The sequence below is a fragment of the Myotis daubentonii genome, chromosome 20 (assembly GCF_963259705.1).
Source record: "Myotis daubentonii chromosome 20, mMyoDau2.1, whole genome shotgun sequence".
Taxonomy (NCBI): domain Eukaryota; kingdom Metazoa; phylum Chordata; class Mammalia; order Chiroptera; family Vespertilionidae; genus Myotis; species Myotis daubentonii.
In genome coordinates, this window is record NC_081859.1 from 5,453,519 (window position 1) to 5,471,589 (window position 18,071).

General features: G+C 50.2%; 1 protein-coding gene across 5 annotated transcripts in view; it reads left to right on the top strand.

The window, feature by feature from the left end:
* CHRM3 (cholinergic receptor muscarinic 3) overlaps nt 1–18,071 on the top strand; it is a 106,452-nt gene that overhangs the window by 62,362 nt on the left and 26,019 nt on the right. For 3 of the 5 annotated variants that reach the window (XR_009450213.1, XM_059677276.1, XM_059677278.1), the window contains exon 2: nt 12,071–12,193. The exons of 1 other annotated variant lie outside the window; for it this stretch is intronic. The gene's annotated coding sequence lies outside the window, so the exon portion shown is untranslated. Of the gene's footprint in view, nt 1–12,070; nt 12,215–18,071 lie in introns of all 5 variants that reach the window. One more of the 5 variants, XM_059677277.1, reaches the window with a different exon arrangement.

Sequence of the window (18,071 nt, forward strand, 5' to 3'; positions counted from 1 at the left end):
TGCCCTCTTTTAAAATACAGGGCATTTGTATTTGGTTCAAAAGGGTGATTATGTTAGAATAGGGAGCCCTAACCGGTTTGGCTCAGTGGATAGAGCGTCGGCCTGCGGACTGAAGGGTCCCAGGTTCGATTCCGGTCAAGGGCATGTACCTTGGTTGCGGGCACATCCCAGTAGGGGGTGTACAGGAGGCAGCTGATCGATGTTTCTCTCTCATCGATGCTTCTAACTCTCTATCCCTCTCCCTTCCTCTCTGTAAAAAATCAATAACATATATTTTATTTTTAAAAGAATGGGGGAAGAATGATCATATTTTTAATTCACCTGTTTTTGTACGGGAGAAAGACAGTGTATGTGCTGAGGAAAAGAAGCATAGCACTGATTATAAAACTGGCGTAACGTGAGTTTGCCATCCCCACTTCACTGGCTGGGGTCCCTGTAACTGGTCTCCAAGGGCCCTGCAGAGGAAGGAAAAGTCAGGCCGTTCCCACTGTCACATTCTGGGGGGCTGTTTGCTGAGCCCCCAGTGCAGTTCAAGGACGTTGCCTGTGTCTGTCTCCTGTCCTGCCCAGTAACCCTGCTCAGCACTGTGTCTGCTGCCACGGACACGTGTTACATGGAGACAATGTCCCCCTGCTTTCACTATCCTTTGACAGAGGAGCCTATTGAAAAATCATGGAAAGGTTTTCAATATTTTAGTCCAAATGAGTCCCTGTCAAACGGGGGAATTTCATTCCTTTGGAATCAAATCAAACCGAGAACAAAACCAACACATAATCAACGAGGCCGGATCCTGGCTAGAGGTGCAGAAGCGGCTGTCGCGTTTCTCTCTCTGGCGGCGTGATTTGATCAGCGCCTCTTAAGGACTGAATTTGTCTCGATTGCTTCTCTCTGCTTTTGTCCTGGAGCATTTGCCACCCAGAGAAAACTGCCTCCCTGAGAAGGAGGCTGAGGAGTCGGCGTTATTCTATAGTTTGCACAACCGGAATACACCGGAGAAGCAGTGACACTGAAATCGTGTCGCACCTGAGACCACACAGATGCGTGGGTGGGCCGGGACCCGTGCTGGTCACGCCTTCAGCAATCAGAACACGCTCTGAACAAATACATCAGTGACAACCTGGCCCCAGCTTCCCTGCCTCCCGCCGTGAGGTCTGAGCCAGAGGGCGAGAGGAGCTAAACAGTGGGGATGTCAGGAGATTCTCAATCAAAATGACAGCAGCTCCCCGAGCCCCACTCCGCCCAGTGCCAGACGTACCCCTCCTGCTCTTCATGCACCCACACCTTTCATCTTCCTAGAAGTTGTTTATTGAGGCACAGTGTCCCTTGAGGAACTGGTGGCTTATGGGAAATCACCTGCCCCAAGCCATCAGGCTAGCCTGTGCTAGGACCAGGATTTGAACTCTGCAGTCTGCACTGAACTCTGCCACCACCACCACCTCCCCCCCCCCTTTATTTTTAGGTGCCCTAATCAGGAATCAAACAGAGAGTTCTGGTGCATAGGATGTGCTCAACTCACTGAGCCACACCGACCAGGGCCAGGGCTGGGCAAACTTTTTGACTCGAGGGCCACAATGGGTTCTTAAACTGGACCGGAGGGCCAGAACAAAAGCATGGATGGAGTGTTTGTGTGAACTAATATAAATTCAAAGTAAACATCATTACATAAAAGGGTACGGTCTTTTTTTTCAATAGTTTTATTCATTTCAAACGGGCCGGATCCGGCCCGCGGGCCGTAGTTTGCCCACGGCTGGACCAGGGCAAACCCTGCCCTTTTCATCTCTACTCAATGAATCTCCTTGAGGATGAATAGATTATTAGCATCCGCAAAAAAAACAAGGTGTAGTTAAAAGCATGACCAGCCCTAACCAGTTTGGCTCAGTGGATAGAGTGTCAGCCTGCAGACTCATGGGTCCCAGGTTCGATTCCGGTCAAGGGCATGTACCTGGGTTGCGGGCACATCCCCAGTAGGGGGTGTGCAGGAGGCAGCTGATGGATGTTTCTCTCTCATCGATGTTTCTAACTCTCTATCCCTCTCCCTTCCTCTCTGTAAAAAATCAATAAAATATATTTTTTAAAACAAACAAATAAATAAATAAATATAAAAGCATAGCCAGTCACCGATAATATATATAACAAGACAGATAATAACAATGTTAGAGTTTGTTAACTCCATCTCCACGTTAACCCTGCCCTAGCCACAGCGCCCCCCCCCACCCCCCCCACCCCTTGGTTGCGTATGCCCGGAGCACCGGTGTGTCCACAGGTCACGCTGTGGGATTAAAGGATTTCTTTGGGGGTGTCTTATCAGATGTTGAACCTAGTGGCTGTCAGATTAACACAGAAGGCTACAGATTTTGCTTTGTCTTATGGATTGGAGACTGCATCTTAGTTTCCGTTTCTGAAATCTTTCCAGGATGAATTGCGGATCTTAGTCCCAGAGCAGACGATGCCAATAAAATGGATATTGGCAGCGTTGAGTTGTTGACGTTTTGTTTCCTCCAAACATAAGACAGCGTCGTGAAGTCACTTGTGAAATCGCCTGTGAAAATGGCTGCGACTTACACTGTTTCGTTGGGTAATCCCAGAAATCAACGCTCTGCTTTCAACTTGGGTTCCCATGGAAGTCCACTCTCGCTGGAAATGGTGCGAATACACTTACATAACATTTCTATTTGTATAGATCTCCTGCTACTGCAGAGTATTTTAAAATAGTTCATTGTTGTTGGTTCTTTTCTGGGATGTTTTCCCCTAAAGCTAACTTCTAGGCAATCCTATATAAGAAAAGGTTAATATGCTAATTGTCCCCTCGGGAGTTTGACCGACCGGGAGTTCGGCCACTCGCTGTGATGTGCGCTAACCACCCAAGGGCGGTGTGGAACGAAGGCAGCCCCCGGCTGGCAGCCTGGGGAAGGAAGGCCCCGATCGGCCCTGATCGCCGGCCAGGCCTAGGGACCCTACCCGTGCACAAATTTCGTGCACCGGGCCTCTAGTGAAGGATATATATGACTTCATATCTACGTTTTCCACATACATGCCTCCTCCACTAAATCGCTCTGAAGGACATACTGAAAATGGTGCGCCTGAATCTACCCACGATCGCTTGTCTCCCACGCATATTTGTGTTAGTATGTTCCTGAGCGGAATTTTTAGCCACATCTTCATGACAAAAGGCCTGTTACACTTTGTTGTCCTTTGTCACCGTGGCAATGGGTCGACCCACTGTGTGATGAGCTCTTTGCACACCAGGAGTTTTCCACAGACATTCTGGGCAAGTCGTGGAACTTAAACCCAACCACTGACTCCAAGGTGAGTCGTGGAAAGTGTGGCAATGTTACTGTGGGGATCGCCGCTACAGATCATGTCAAGAAAGGACAAACCAGAACTGAACGCAGGGCCAGGTGCTCACATGTTTCAAGCGCTGTTGACCCAAGCCCCCCATGCACAGCTCAGGGCCGGAGCCCTGCCCAGCGGCGGGGCCTTGCCCAGGTCTCCTCTGCTCCGCACCCTGAAGACATGACTGATCCCCTCTCGCATAGGGCGGCTTCTGCGGCTGAGCCCTGGCACCGCGGGTGACCTGGGAGGTGTGTCCAGGCAGAGCTGGCTGTGTGCCCAACACGATGCTGCTTCCTGCTGCTGGGGTTTGTGTGGCGTGGTCGCTCACTCAGAAAACCCTTCCCAAGCCCTAACCGGTTTGGCTCAGCGGATAGAGCGTCGGCCTGCGGACTCGAGGGTCCCCGGTTCGATTCCGGTCTCTCATCGATGTTTCTAGCTCTCTGTCCCTCTCCCCTCCTCTCTGTAAAAAAATCAATAAAATATATTTTTTTTAAAAAAAGAAAACCCTTCCCGAGATACCCCAACGAGGAGATGGGCCTGGGGATCGATGGCAGATGCCTGTCCGAGTGTCTCTGAGTCACACACAGCTCTGAGAGCCACCAAGTGCTGTGAACGGGCCTCGCAGAACACGCGTGAACATTGTGTTGCTTTCTCGTGGTCAAACTGATAAAGCAATTACTCGTAGCTGTAGCTTCTCTCGTGTGCCTGTTGCAAGAATTAAGAGGAACACTTTATTTTTTTAATATATTTTCATTGATTTCAGAGAGGAAGGGAGAGGGAGCGAGAGAGATAGACACATCAATGATGAGAATCATCACTGATCGGCTGCCTCCCGCACGCCCCCTCCTGGGCATCGAGCCCACAACCCAGGCATGTGCCCTGACCGGGAATCGAACCTGGGACCCTTCAGCCCATCCACACACAGAGCACAGGACAGAAGACCGGCTCCGTGAGGGCTATGCTGTGTCCTTACACGAGCTGGGATCCTAGGGCAGCCCGGGCCAGAGGCCGGCAAAGAGGAAAAACTTCACATCCGAGGATTGCAGGCTCCCCCCCGGGGCTGGAAAGGGAAGAAACGGAAGGAAGATTTTGACAGTCTGTCTGCTTGAGGGGGAAGTGCCCACTTTCATTACCAGGTTCAGGTCCTTAGCGCATTGGGAGTGTTCAGTGCCGAGCCGTGCCCTGACTTCGCGGGATTATGGGCTGGATTAAGGGACTTTTCTGTTCCAGGGAAATTTACAGGAAGTTCCCTACTTTACCCAAGTGGAACGCTCTTGAATTTTAATGACACGTCTCCTTTCTTTGTTCTCTTAAAACTGAATTCAAAACATGTCCTTCTCGATGCTTCCATACCAGGTTCAATATTCCAGGGGACTCTAGCCTCCGAGTTTTTTTTTATTTTTTTTCTTTATTGATGAAGGTATTACAAATGTGTCCTTATCTCCCCATTGTCCCCCATCCCCCTACTCATGCCCTCACCCCCCTGGTGTCTGTGTCCATTGGTTAGGCTTATATGCATACATACAAGTCCTTTGGTTCATCTCTAGCCTCCTATTTATTTTTCCTTTATTGATAAAGGTATTACAAATGTGTCCTTATTCCCCCATTGTCCCCCAACCCCCCCCCCCAGTCCTGCCCTCACCCTCACCCCCCGGTGTCTGTGTCCATTGCTTAGGCTTATATGCATGCATAGAAGTCCTTTGGTTGATCTCTCCCCTTTACCCCCACCCTCCCCTGCCTTCCCTCTGAGGTTTGAGCATCTGATCGATGCTCCTCTGTCTCTGGACCTGTTTTTGTTCATCGGTTTATGTTGTTCATTATATTCCACAAGTGAGGGCCTCCTATTTTTTAAAGGGAATCCGCTCTAACCCCCGGGAGCTGCGACCCACAGGCTGGCGGAAGGGTTCCCCACCTCAGGAAGTGAGGCGGCCTCAGGCTGTGAGTCGGAAGCCATTGGGTGTGATTTCAGTAACAGTAAAACCTCGTTCATCAGGAACTGCCTTCTCCGTGAGCCTCAAATGTGTAGGACAATTTCCTTTCCTTTTTCTTTTTTTTCCTGATTTCCAGGCCCAAACCAGAAAGCTCTCAGGGTCTCCTGGGAGTCCATTTATTCTCAATTTACAGACAGTTCTAAGAAGCTCAGTGATCTGGGTCTCTAGCTTGCACCTGATCGAAAAATGAGTAGCCCGCCCGGACAGTGTAGCTCAGTGGTTGAGCGTCGACCCATGAACCAGGAGGTCACGGTTCCATTCCCGGTCAGGGCACGTGCCCGGGTTTCAGGCTCGATCCCCAGCGTGGGGCGTGCAGGAGGCAGCTGATCATTGACTCTCTCTCATGGATGTTTCTCTCTCCCTCTCCCTTCCTCTCTGAAATCAATCAAAATATATTTTTTTAAAAAAAAAAGAAAGAAAAATGAGCAGCCAGAGCCGTGTCTAGTTGAGGTGGAGGACTGCAGCAGGAGCTTGCTAGCGAGGAGAAGGCGGTGGGGGAGGAGGCACCAGAATTTGATTTGAAAACCATCAAGGAGCTCCCAGTGGGAGGGAGCGTTCCGAGGTGCCGTCCAGAGGCGCCATCAGCGAGGGCTGCTGCTCCCGGCCAGCGGGGGAAGTTCGGGGCACGTTTTATCAGGCTCCTCTCCTATTTGTGATTAAAGTTGTGTTCCTTATAAGACGAAGCTGGAGTTGTCCAGAAAAACCCCACTTGATCTAGAAGATCTAGTTGCAGTTAAATGGCTCGCCCGCTGCCGCCTCTCCCGTTCTGGGCTGCGTTTTTTGCATTGTGTGTCCGCCCTTTCCCCGCAGAGGTACGTTTTCCAGACGGTTCATGTTTTCGTTTGTGAGGAGTTCCTGAGATGTCGGTTATCATTTGCGTTTTTAGGCATTAGACGCATGACTTGCACCAGAGGAACAAGAGATGAGCCAGAGCAAGAGAATTCCTGCGTCCGGGGATTTTAACTCGAAGATTTTAACTCTAAGATTTTAGGCGCCTGCAGTGGCCGCACCCCCTCCCCCCCCCCCCCCCCCCCCCGGGCAAGGATCTCTACTCCCAGGAATGACTGACTGGCAATAGCACCTTCGCCGGGTCGCCCCGACTTTCCTGCCTGGCCTCCATCTCCCCTCCGTCCAGTCCCTGCCCCAGTGATCGGCAGGGGAGGGGCGGGTGTCTCCCTGGAGAGCGAGCTTTCAGCTTCCTGGTAAAGCTGCCCAGATGGCCATGCGTGTAATGTCTGGCCTTCCTCTGCCTCCTTTCCTATTAATACTAATAACTAGCTAATTGCAATGTTGTCAGTTGCAAGTCCCGTGGGCACCCTGAGAGTTTAGGAGAGAGTAAAAGCTCATGCCCTAAAGGGGCAGGGGCGGGGACCCCGAGAATTCCCGCGCGGGTTCCCTTTGTCTTGAGGGATTTTTTTAAAAAAATATATATATTTTACTGATTTTTTTAGAGAGAGGAAGGGAGAGGAATAGAGAGTGAGAAACATCGATGAGAGAGAAACATCGATCAGCTGCCTCCTGCACACCCCCTACTGCGGATGTGCCCGCAGCCAAGGTACATGCCCTTGACTGGAATCGAACCTGGGACCCTTCCGTCCGCAGGCCGACGCTCTATCCACTGAGCCACACCAGTTAGGGCAGCATTGAGAGATTGTATCTCTCTGTGTGGGAGAGCCTCTTAGGGGAGGGTTTCAGCAGAATAGGCACCAGCTCCCACTATGTGCATTTGCCTCTCTAGAATGATAATCATGGGGCCCTTTGAGGTGGAAAGGTGGGCAAAGCAGGGCCACCTTGACACTGAATTGGGAGCATCCCCCCTTGCCCCGGAGTCTGCCCTCTTCTCTCTCGGGAGGGAAGGAGGAGGAGCTGCACAGCAGCTGTCTGGGGGGTGGACGCTGAGTGAGTTTCCACAGACGTGGCTTGCACACTAATTCCACAGAGCAGACCAGCCCAGACGTGTGCTGGGCGTGGGGCTGGGCCTCGCGGAAGGTGACGTGGAACGGGGGTTTCGGTCCAAAGGGTTTTCAGTGGAGTCTGGTGGGGGGGGGGGGAGTACCCTCTGACTCCCTGTACCCCTTCTGTGTGCACACGCAGTTTCCACAACAGAAGACAGGTTAGTTCCTCTCTGGGCTTGGCAGGCCCTGGGCAGGCAAGGGCGTTAAGATGGTCTTATCTAGCCCGGCCGGCGTGGCTTAGTGGTTGAGCATCAACCTATGAACCAGGAGGTCACCATTCGATTCCGGTCAAGGGCACATGCCTGCGTTGCAGGCTCGGTCCCCAGTAGGGGGCGTGCAGGAGGCAGCTGATCAATGATTCTCTCTCATCCTTGATGTTTCTCTCTCTCTCTCCCTCTCCCTTCCTCTCTGAAATCAATCAAAATATATTAAAAAAATAAAAGACAGCCTTGTCCAGTGAGCCCGGAATGGCCCTTTGTTGGGAATAAGTGTGACCCTGTGAAGGGGCTACCAGGGAGGAGAATTCTACAACCCTGCAAGGTCTTCTCCGCCGTTCCCACGCTCTACAGATCAGAATATTCCAGAAAACAAATCCTAGGCCCATTTGGAACCATAGACTTAGAATAGTCTGGACATGAAAGGGACCGAGATATCATTGCACCCCCTCGTTTTAACGATGAAGAGACGGGCCAGGCAGAGTGTTCCGGAAGGTGCTGGGCGCTGTGTGTTGCTGCCCTGGCCTCTCCAGGGGAAATGCTGGCCTTTCCCCAGGGCGGTCAGCAAACTCCGCCCCCCCCCACCCCCCTCAGAGACCAGGCCCTGCTCCTCTCCCCAAGGCCCTCCCCGCCCTCGGGCAGCACCGCAGGCCTTTGCTGTGGCCCCTGGACCAGCCCGCTGGCATGTCCTCGTCACCATGGCAACAGCCCTGTTCAGGGTCAGGTCAGGTTAATGTTTTATTATTTTCTAGTTATGGCCATTGTGATGCTAATTGTTGATGGCAACAGACAGTAGGAACCTATGCAGACTTCATTTGGACAGGCTGTGACATTGGGCAGAAGTAAACTGGAAAGCGTTTCAGGTCAAAAGACCCGGCGTTGAATCTGGTGATGGGCTTGGTTTCGGATCGGGCCTAAAAACTGACAGCTCCCTTTACGCAAAAGGTGGCTTTGCAGGGGAAGAGCCTCCTTTCTGACTTTTATCTATTTTTACTTGATAGAAGAATGATTGAGCCATGGTAGAAAGGTGACCAGGCGGTCAGTATACTCAGCATCATTTATCTGATCATACAGGGAGGGGAAATCAAACGGGCAATGAAATAAACTTAGTAAAAATGAATGGGTATTTTTAAACAAAAACCAATGCTAGAAATGGGCGCGGTAAACAAGAAGAACTGGTGTGTATACATACCTGAAATTCTGAGAGCTATCCTCAAAAGTGGGGTTCCCGGCCCGGCCCCGACACGGCTCAGTGGTTGAGCATTGACCCCTGCACCGAAAGGTTGCCGGTTCGATTCCCGTTCACGGCACATGCCCAGGTGGTGGGTTTGGTCCCCGGTTGGGGTGTGTACTAGAGGCAGTTAATCCATGTTTCTCTCTCTCTCTCTCTCTCTCTCTCTCTCTCTCTCTCTCTCTCTCTCTCTGTCTCTCTCCCCCTCTAACCTTCTCCTCTCTCTAAAATCAATACAATAAAATAAAAACATTAAAGCATGTGTGGGTGCAAATTACAAGTAGAGTTCATAGGGGATATATATATTAAACAATGTGGCAAAAATAGAAAGTGTGGACAGGAAGGATGTTTACCTGCTAGTCAAAATTTATTTTTCACTTCGTTTCACCGCTTTCCCAATCAGCTTTTGTATGTTTTTCTTTCTGATTTCATGGCTCAGGAAATGTCTGCTGCAGACAACACGAAAGTGAGGCTGGTGTGATTTTTTTTATATAAAATGGATATTGGTTATGCAAGTCTACGATAAACTGAAGTTGAATCGCTAATTAAATATCAGGGTCTTCATTTAATGGCATAAAATGTGGGTCCTCGGGAACGTAAGCATCGCGGATGGGAGACTTCAGTCCAGTTCTGGGTCCTCCATTTCTCTGCCAAGGAAAAGTGGGAGGAGCCAGAGGACCATCTCGTCTCCTTCCTATTTCTCTAAAAGTACAGGTCCTTCCAGCCGAAACCGGTTTGGCTCAGTGGCTAGAGCGTCGGCCTATGGACTGAAAGGTCCTGGGTTCAATTCCAGTCAAGGGCATGTACCTGGATTGCGGGCACATCCCCAGTAGGAGATGTGCAGGAGGCAGCTGATGGATGTTTCTAACTCTCTATCTCTCTCCCTTTCTCTCTGTAAAAAATCAATAAAATATATTTAAAAGTACAGGTCCTTCCAATAAAAACAACTCCTTTGAAGGATTAAAGGGGCCTTTTGGGGTATGAAATTCCCCTTTTATTGCAGCCAACATTCATTATTACGAACCTTCTAGAATCGAAACTATGAACAGATCAATTCTGGTGAGTATTTGAAATCAGTCGCTGTGATTATATATTGCGTAATATATAATGAGTGACGTTCATGTAGAAAATAAATGATAATCATAACATGGCCCTCGCCAGTTTGGCTCAGTGGATAGAGCGTCGGCCTGCGGACTGAGGGGTCCCGGGTTCGATTCCGGTCAAGGGCACATGCCCAGGTTTCCAGCTTGATCCCGAGTACGGGGCGTGCAGGAGGCGGCTGATCAATGATTCTCTCTCATCATTGATGTTTCCATCTCTCTCTCTCTCCCTCTCCCTTCCTCTCTGAAATAAAGAAAAATATTTTTTTAATCATAATATGGACTATTATAATGCCAAGTGATTTATGTGAATATTACTGACCTAACCAGCAGGTAGGATGGTTGAGTAAGCACTGTGTCCCAAAGGCAGTGGTTCTCACCCTTCTGGCCCTTTAAATACAGTTCCTCACGCTGTGACCCGACCATAAAATTATTTTCGTTGCTACTTCATGACTGTCATGTTGCTACTGTGATGAATCGTCATGTAAATATCTGATATGCAGGATGGTCTTAGGCGACCCCTGTGAAAGGGTCGTTCGACCGTCAAAGGGGTCGCGACCCACAGGTTGAGAACCGCTGCCAAAGGGGCCGTCACATTTTGCATCAGTTTTGTCGCTGTTGCTCTTCTCTTTCTGGATCGCTCACTGATCTCATCCCTGTTTCTTCTCCCCATTCACAATCACGTGCTTGGGATCCACCTGCTTCTTTCAGGACAACACTCAGCTTTCTTTTGCTCAAATTCTTGTCCGTTAGGGGGGGCTCCTTCCCGCTTAAAAATTGAAAAACAAGGAAACCACACATGTAATAACATGACCTCGTTTTTAAAGTGCTCGTTTGATTTTAGAGCGCTGAGGGTTGGGACTCACAGGAACTCTGTGTTGAAAGCTGTCCCATGTGCTGGGGAAGGCCAGCTGCCTGCAGCATCTTCAGATCTTGCAGCTTTTCTTTCAACCAGGTGTCCTCGCTCTCGACTCTGCGAGCCTTAGCCTGTGGATCCGAACCGGCCCCACGGCCAGCGGAGAGGGGCGGGGGGCGGGCCTGGACAGTACCCGTGTTTACATGTTCTCTGGCTTTGTGGCCCTCTAGTAATCTTAGCTTAATCGGGTAATGCCTGTGACATGGAAAACTTATTACTTTGTGAGAAATGGTCATAAAGTGAAAGAGATAATTTTAGCAAAAGGTAAATAATGTGTTTAACTTGTGGTGTGAGGATATACACAGGAAAGAGGTGACTTCCTAGGAACACGTGATTCAGAAGAAACCTAGATGCCTGGATAAACATTTCAATAGTCATGATGTTAAGGATTCAAGGATGTTTGCCTCAGACGTGGGGTCCGCTGCCCTGGGGGGTGAGGGGAAGGGCCGAGGGGAGACTGAAGGGTCCCGGGTTCTGTCCACAGAGGCAGGGGGAGGGAGAGGGAGAGGGAGAGGGAGAGAGAGAGAGAGAGAGAGAGAGAGAAACATCAATGATGAGAGAGAATATATTGGCTGCCTCTTGCATTCCTGCTACCGGGGATCGAGCCCACAGCCCAGACATGTGCCCTTGACCGGAATCGAACCCGGGACCCTTCAGTCCTCAGGCTGACGCTCTCTCCACTGAGCCAAACCAGCCAGGGCATCACTGTGGTTTTATTTGAGACAAAATAATGGAAGATCTCCCCATCAATATGGAAATGAGGGCATTTACTCTACTGCCTAGATATTATAGAGCAGGAATCAGAACTCTTTTTCTGTAAAAGGCCAGACAATAATCATTTAGGCTCTCCACACCTACCGTCTCTATCATAATTACTCAAAAAGCAGCCATAGGCAGCCCATAGGCAAACGGCTGTGGCTGTGTCCCAATAAAACTTTATTTACAAAAGAGGAGCGTGCTCACTTGTTTCAGGCACGAAGAAGTCTGAGAAAGGTGGCGTTGACCTTCTGTTAAATGCTCAATGCTGCCATTTTCACCTCCACTCTTGCTATTAACTGTTACTGTGAAAAGCACTTATTTGAGAAACTCCAGTACGTGTCTTTCATCAGCCAGTTTGGTAAGAGGTACGGGACTGTGTGCCAAAGATTCTACCCAGGTTGGGGGAGGGGGAGGTGGTTTTGTTTGTTTTTTGTTTGTTTTCAAACCTTCCCCAAAACAATTCTGCTGTGAAAAAGGTTTTAAAACACATGATCTTTTGTAATATGAATAGGGAAATGTCCTGGGTCCCCTTGACAGAAAACTCCATTCAACCTGAACTTGTGCTTTTAGAACTTCCGAAGCCTCGCCCAGAGCCGCCGTTTCTGCTCTTCCTGGCTGGCTGGACGATGCGGCGACGCCTTCCCGTGCTTGATCACAGCTCCACGCTCGGCTCCTGCTGCAGGGAAGCCCAAGGTATGGCGCAGATCAATCGGGGTAAGCGCAGCGTATTGGGCCGGGCGTTATATAGTCAGTGGGAAATGGAGAAATGCACTGTGACAGGGAAGAGTGTGGCAAACCCGCTGGTGGTGCAGGGATGCTGCAGGTGAGCTCATAGGAAGGGGGGTTTCTAGGGAGGCGTGATTTGGGGGGAGGAGGAAGTGCCCTGTGCGGCATCTCAGTGCTCAGAGGCTTGGAATCTGCCTGGATATTTGTGGCCCTGCCATCCTGTCATGGTCATATATGTTGTAAGAAGAGAAATTTGATCTCTTTTGCCTGACTGTGCTTTCTTTTGTGCATGTATGTTGTGTGTGTATTTCTCCATTCATTTTCTCTGTACTGTCTTCTCTGTTGAAAGAGGCATCCAATGATGATTTGGCCGCTGTGGGCATTTCTCCTGTTACTTCCATAGCAGCATAGCAGAGGCTAAAACCACAGGCTTTGGAGCCAAGCTGCCGGGGTTTCAATCCAGGCTCCACCTGCTACCAGTGTAGTGCCTCAGTTTTGTCATCTGTAAAATGGGGATAATATTAGTTCCTCCTTATAAAAATTTTATGAATTAATGAGTTGAAGTCCTTAAGTTAATATTTATTTTTTCCTTTATATTTTTATTATGAATGAGAATAACACACATACATAAAAAGTAGGAATGTGTAGCTCAAGAAAAGCAAGACCCATATAACGACCCAGAATAGAGCCAGGCCCCCTCCCAGCTGCTCCTCTGCCAATCCCTCCCACTTTATTTAAAGCATAGTGGGCATTTTATAAGTGTATCTTAAATAAAATTTTAAAACACCAGTTATTAAACGGGGTAGTAATATAAAGGAGTGCTCGAATAGTCTCCTTTCCCCCAGCGTTGCTACTCAGAACAGGATGCCTCTCTCCACATCCCCCAACCCCCACCACCACCACCACCACCCACACCCCACACCCCCACACACCCCTGTCCTCCCGGCAGGCAGCAAGCCCTCCACCCAGTAATAGGAAGGGGAGGGAGGAGGAAGAGGAAAGGGGAAAGGATCTGCTAAGTGAGGACCAGGCCTGGGGGCGGGCTGCACAGAGAAGCTATGACTGACTAAAAAATACATACGTGCATTTATATATATACACTTGCACTGACCATATATATATACACACACACACACACATATATATATATATCAACACTAATAAAAGAGAAAAATGGTAATTGGCGTACGAGCTACCCTTTTCATTGGCTAATCAGGGCTATATGCAAATTAACTGCCAACTAAGATTGGCAGTTAACTGCCAACAAGATGGCGGTTAATTTGCATATGTAGGCACAATGCAGGGAGGCGAAAGGGAAAGCAGGAAGAAGCCCCCTGCCACTGACAGTGATCGGAAACCCAGGGGGGAGGTAAGAGCTGGGGGGCAGGGCAAAGGCGGCCCTGGGGCCGCCTTTGCCCTGCCCCCCAGCCATGATCGGAGAATCAGGTGCCTTTTCTGCCCTGGCCAGTGAGAGCAGGAAGTAGGGGTGGAGCCAGCGATGGGATCTGGGCACGGTCGAAGCTGGCAGTCCCGGGAGCTAGGGGTCCCTTGCCTGGGCCTAAAGCGGAGCCCACGATCGCGGGGCCGCTGCAACTGCGGGTCCCCACTGCCCGGGCCGGACGCCTAGGCCAGAGGCGTCAGGCCTGGGCAAGGGGCCGATCCTGCAATTGGAGGGTGATGGGGGTCAACGCCTGAGGGCTCCCAGTATGTGAGAGGAGGCAGACTGGGCTGAGGGACACTCCCCCCACACACACACACACACACACACACCCACCCACCCACCCACCCAGTGCACGAATTTCGTGCACCGGGCCCCTAGTGTTTATATATATATATATATATATATATATATATATATATATATATATGGCTTAAAAATGCAAGAGCTGGATGTTTAATTAGATCAGTCCTTGTAGACAAATTTAACAGCTCCCTCCCGCCTGTGGTCATTTCCGCTGCTTCTCTCTGGCCCTTTTCCAGCGACATCGCAGGATCCTGGCGGGGCAGGCAGGACCTCCCGCGGGCCCTGCTGTGGGCGGGTAACGGGTTGGTCTGCACAGTGTTTTCCTGATAGCGGCTTGGGGGTTTGGGTTTGATTCAGAAATGACTCGGACGTTCCCCCACACACAGTCTGTAACTGCTCTCCTTAGAGCCACCATGGCAGGGGTGCCAGCTTCTATTCAGTTTGGCCTTTTTTGTCCAACTTTTCCTTCCCCCGTTTGTAAACACTTGCTCTGACCATACAAGGGCCTGCTCTTAAAGAGGACTCACTCGGTGACTGTTTCAGAAAGGTGATGATGGGGCTCCATGGCTGTTCTTACGCCTTCAAAACGGGCAATTTAGCCCTAACTGGTTTGGCTCAGTGGATAGAGCGTCGGCCTGTAGACTGAACGGTCCCAGGTTCGATTCCAGGCAAGGGCATGTACCTGGGTTGTGGGCACATCCCCAGTAGGGGGTGTGCAGGAGGCAGCTGATGGATGTTTCTCTCTCATCGATGTTTCTAACTCTCTATCCCTCTCCCTTCCTCTCTGTAAAAATTCAATAAAATATATTTTTTAAAAAAAAAAAAAGAAAAAGAAGGAGGAGGAGGAGGAGGAGGAGGAGAAAACGGGCAGTTTAGCCGCGTCTTCTCATCACGTGTCAGCAGGATGAGTGGACAGTCGCGCCTTACTTTATATTGACAGTGATCGCTCACTAATCCATCTCGGTGTGTAAGTTTGTGTTATTTGTTGGTATTATAACCTGAATGAACTTGAGCAAGGCCGCCCACAACTCATCTGAGCCTCTAAATCAGGGGTGGGCAAACTTTGTGACTCGAGGGCCACAATGGGTTCTTAAACTGGACCGGAGGGCCGGAACAAAAGCATGGATGGAGTGTTTGTGTGAACTAATATAAATTCAAAGTAAACATCATGACATAAAAGGGTACGGTCTTTTTTTTTTTTTTTAGTTTTATTCATTTCAAACGGGCCGTAGTTTGCCCACGGCTGCTCTAAATCCTTCTCGTCTCTTGATAAATATTTGGGGCGGGGGCCACTTTATTAATCTAATGTCTGTCCCGTTCTGTCTTTCTGTGGTTTTAGTTTACTCTTTTTTTTAAATATATTTTTATTGATTTCAGAGAGGAAGGGAGAGGGAGAGAGCTAGAAGCATCACTGATGAGAGAGAATCATTGATCGGCTGCCTCCTGCACACCCCCTACTGGGGATCGAGCCCACAGCCCAGGTAGGTGCCCTTGACCGGAATCGAACCTGGGACCTTCAGTCCGAAGGCCGATGCTCCATTCACTGAGCCAAACCGGCCAGGGCTTAGTTTAGTCTTTCTCCTCTTTGATTGCTTGCTAGATTTGCGTAGCAAATGGTTAGTTAAAACCAAATGGAATTTCACCCAACGGTTGTCCAGCATTCGCAGGGTCAGGGTCTCCTCCGTGCCCTGCTCTTTCCAATTTGCCGCCTGTCCACTTGCTGACTTGGCAGTATGTCCACGAAGCGTTTGCCAGCTCTGCAACCTGCCAGCCAGGCTTGCGGCTCCTCCTCCCGCCCAATGTGAGGGTCTCTGTGTAAATAGAACAGGGGTGGTGGGGGCAGAGGAAGCACCCAGCCTCCCCCATAAAGTCATGCCGTTCCAGGCCAGCATCCTCCTGGCTCGGGATTGTGGATGGAGCCCTGTGACTGCATTTAGGAGTTTCATTTCTATCGATCAGATGAAATCAGGAGATGGAAACACTAGAAATCCTAGTTATGTAGCTTCTTAACGCTAAATTCTGACACATTAAGGCTGTGTTATTCTTCATTGGTTTGGGAATTTAGTTGAGAAGTTGAGGATTTAAAAATAGAAAACTAGCCCTAGCTGGTTTGGCTCCACGGCCAGAGCGTCGGCCTGCGGACTGAAGGGTCCCGGGTTCGATTCCTGGTCAGGGCACATACCCTGATTGCGGGCTCGATCCCCAGTAGAGGGCGTGCAGAAGGCAGCCGGTCCATGGTTCTCTCTCATCGATGATGTTTCTCTCTCTCTCTCTCTCTCCCTCTCCCTTCCTCTCTGAAATCAATAAAAATATATTTAAACAAATAAGAATAGAAAAATAATCGTGTGAGCCCCTGGCTTTTTACCGGCTGCAAGGCCGCCACCTGGGTGGTTCGTCTGCCTTGGCGACATCTCGTCGACGTCCCCGTGTGCTATCATCTGCCTCTCCTGAGGATGACCTGGGGTGACTGTCCTTTCGCTAGCCTGGCCGTTTGCAGCCCTGAGCAGAGGCAAAGGCAGACCCGTTGGAAGGAGGACCCACGGGGGATGGAGAGCTCCCCAGCCGCGGGCCCAGGACACCCGCCCCAGGCCCCTCGCCTCCTGGAGCTCATGGACGCTGGAGCCTCTGAGGCAGCTCATCGACCCCAGCGTCAGTGATGGGAGAGCCTCGAGGTCTGTGGTTGCACCAAAAGTATAACTTTGTGCAAAGCACTGTTAACAAGGAAATTGACAATAAAATTATGCAGGTTTGCATCGTTTTATTAGTAAAGTTACACACACACACACACACACACACACATACATACACACACGCAAAGGAAAAGATCTGCAGAAATCTCTCCTAAAGAAAAAAATAGCATGACCTACAGCTTGCCGCGATCGATAGAATGTCTTTAAACGGAGCGCATTCAGCCACCTCGGGAAGATCGTTACAGGATCTGCTGAGCGAGGAGAAGCGAGGAGCGTGAGGACGGCCAGAACCGCGGCCTCGGCGGCCGTAGAAACGCTGCTGTCGGCGTTTATGTGTTTCTGATCCGTCCCACGTTTGCACGTCTGATAACAGCACATTTTCCCAGCCATCCTAAGACTTGCTTTCTCTTGGGAGATCACAAACCCAAGCGGAAGGCCCAGGACAGTCTCTGCCAATCTGAGACCTTGGCAGGGGGCAGGGGCAAGAGCAGGGGCAGGGGGCGTTTCTCCTGGCACAGCCACTGAAATGGCGGAAAGGAGGAAGCGGGTCCTGAGGATGGAGAGCAGGCGGGCTCGGCTGGGAAGGTGAGGCAGGCCAGACCGAGGGACCCCACCAGTGCACGAATTCGTGCACCGGGCCTCTAGTATGCATATAAGATCTTTGGTTAATCTCTTCCCACCCTCCTCCCTCCCCCCTTCTCTCTGAGACTCATCAGTCTGTTCCATGTTTCCATGCCTGTGCATTGAGTGTCTGCCCCCTGGTGGTCAGTGCATGTCATAGCTAACAGTCAGAATGTCGTTTAGGCTTTTATACATAGAGATGAATTTTTGAGATCCCGTAAAATACTTGTCTTTTTTTGTGGGGGGGGGGAGGGAGCAGGGGGTGGCCTTTGGCAATGAGTAGTCATTCCAAAAGGTATGGTGAGAACAGTTTCTTAATTCTCGAGGGATTACTCCACGGTGGCTTGTGTTAAGGTAGTTTTATATTTAGTTTCAAGAGGTTAAGATTTTCGTCTGCCCTGGACGAGTGGTAAATAAACACACAATGGCCTGTTCATTTTCCCGGCGGTGACTGGCCACACTGCCCTGGGATCAGAATTCGCTCTGGGATTCTCCCCAGATTTAGCACGATTCCAGGAAGCCTGAGGGGACCGTGACCGCATTAGGGACTTTTTGAAAACGGGTGGTAAGCAATAATGCCATACGCTTGAAGCCACATGATTCCCGCGAGCCTAGCTGCTCAGGGAGAAGAATGAGACACCTCAGGTCAGGGGTCGTGGAGGGACAGCTGCTGCAGGTGTTCTGTCTTTTGAGCTTTTCCACGTGAAGACGTTTCCTCTTCCAGGATTGGGTAGCACGCCCTCGAGGGTAGGAGTGTGGCTTCTCTCCTCGGCGTTTTGGGGCGTCTGGG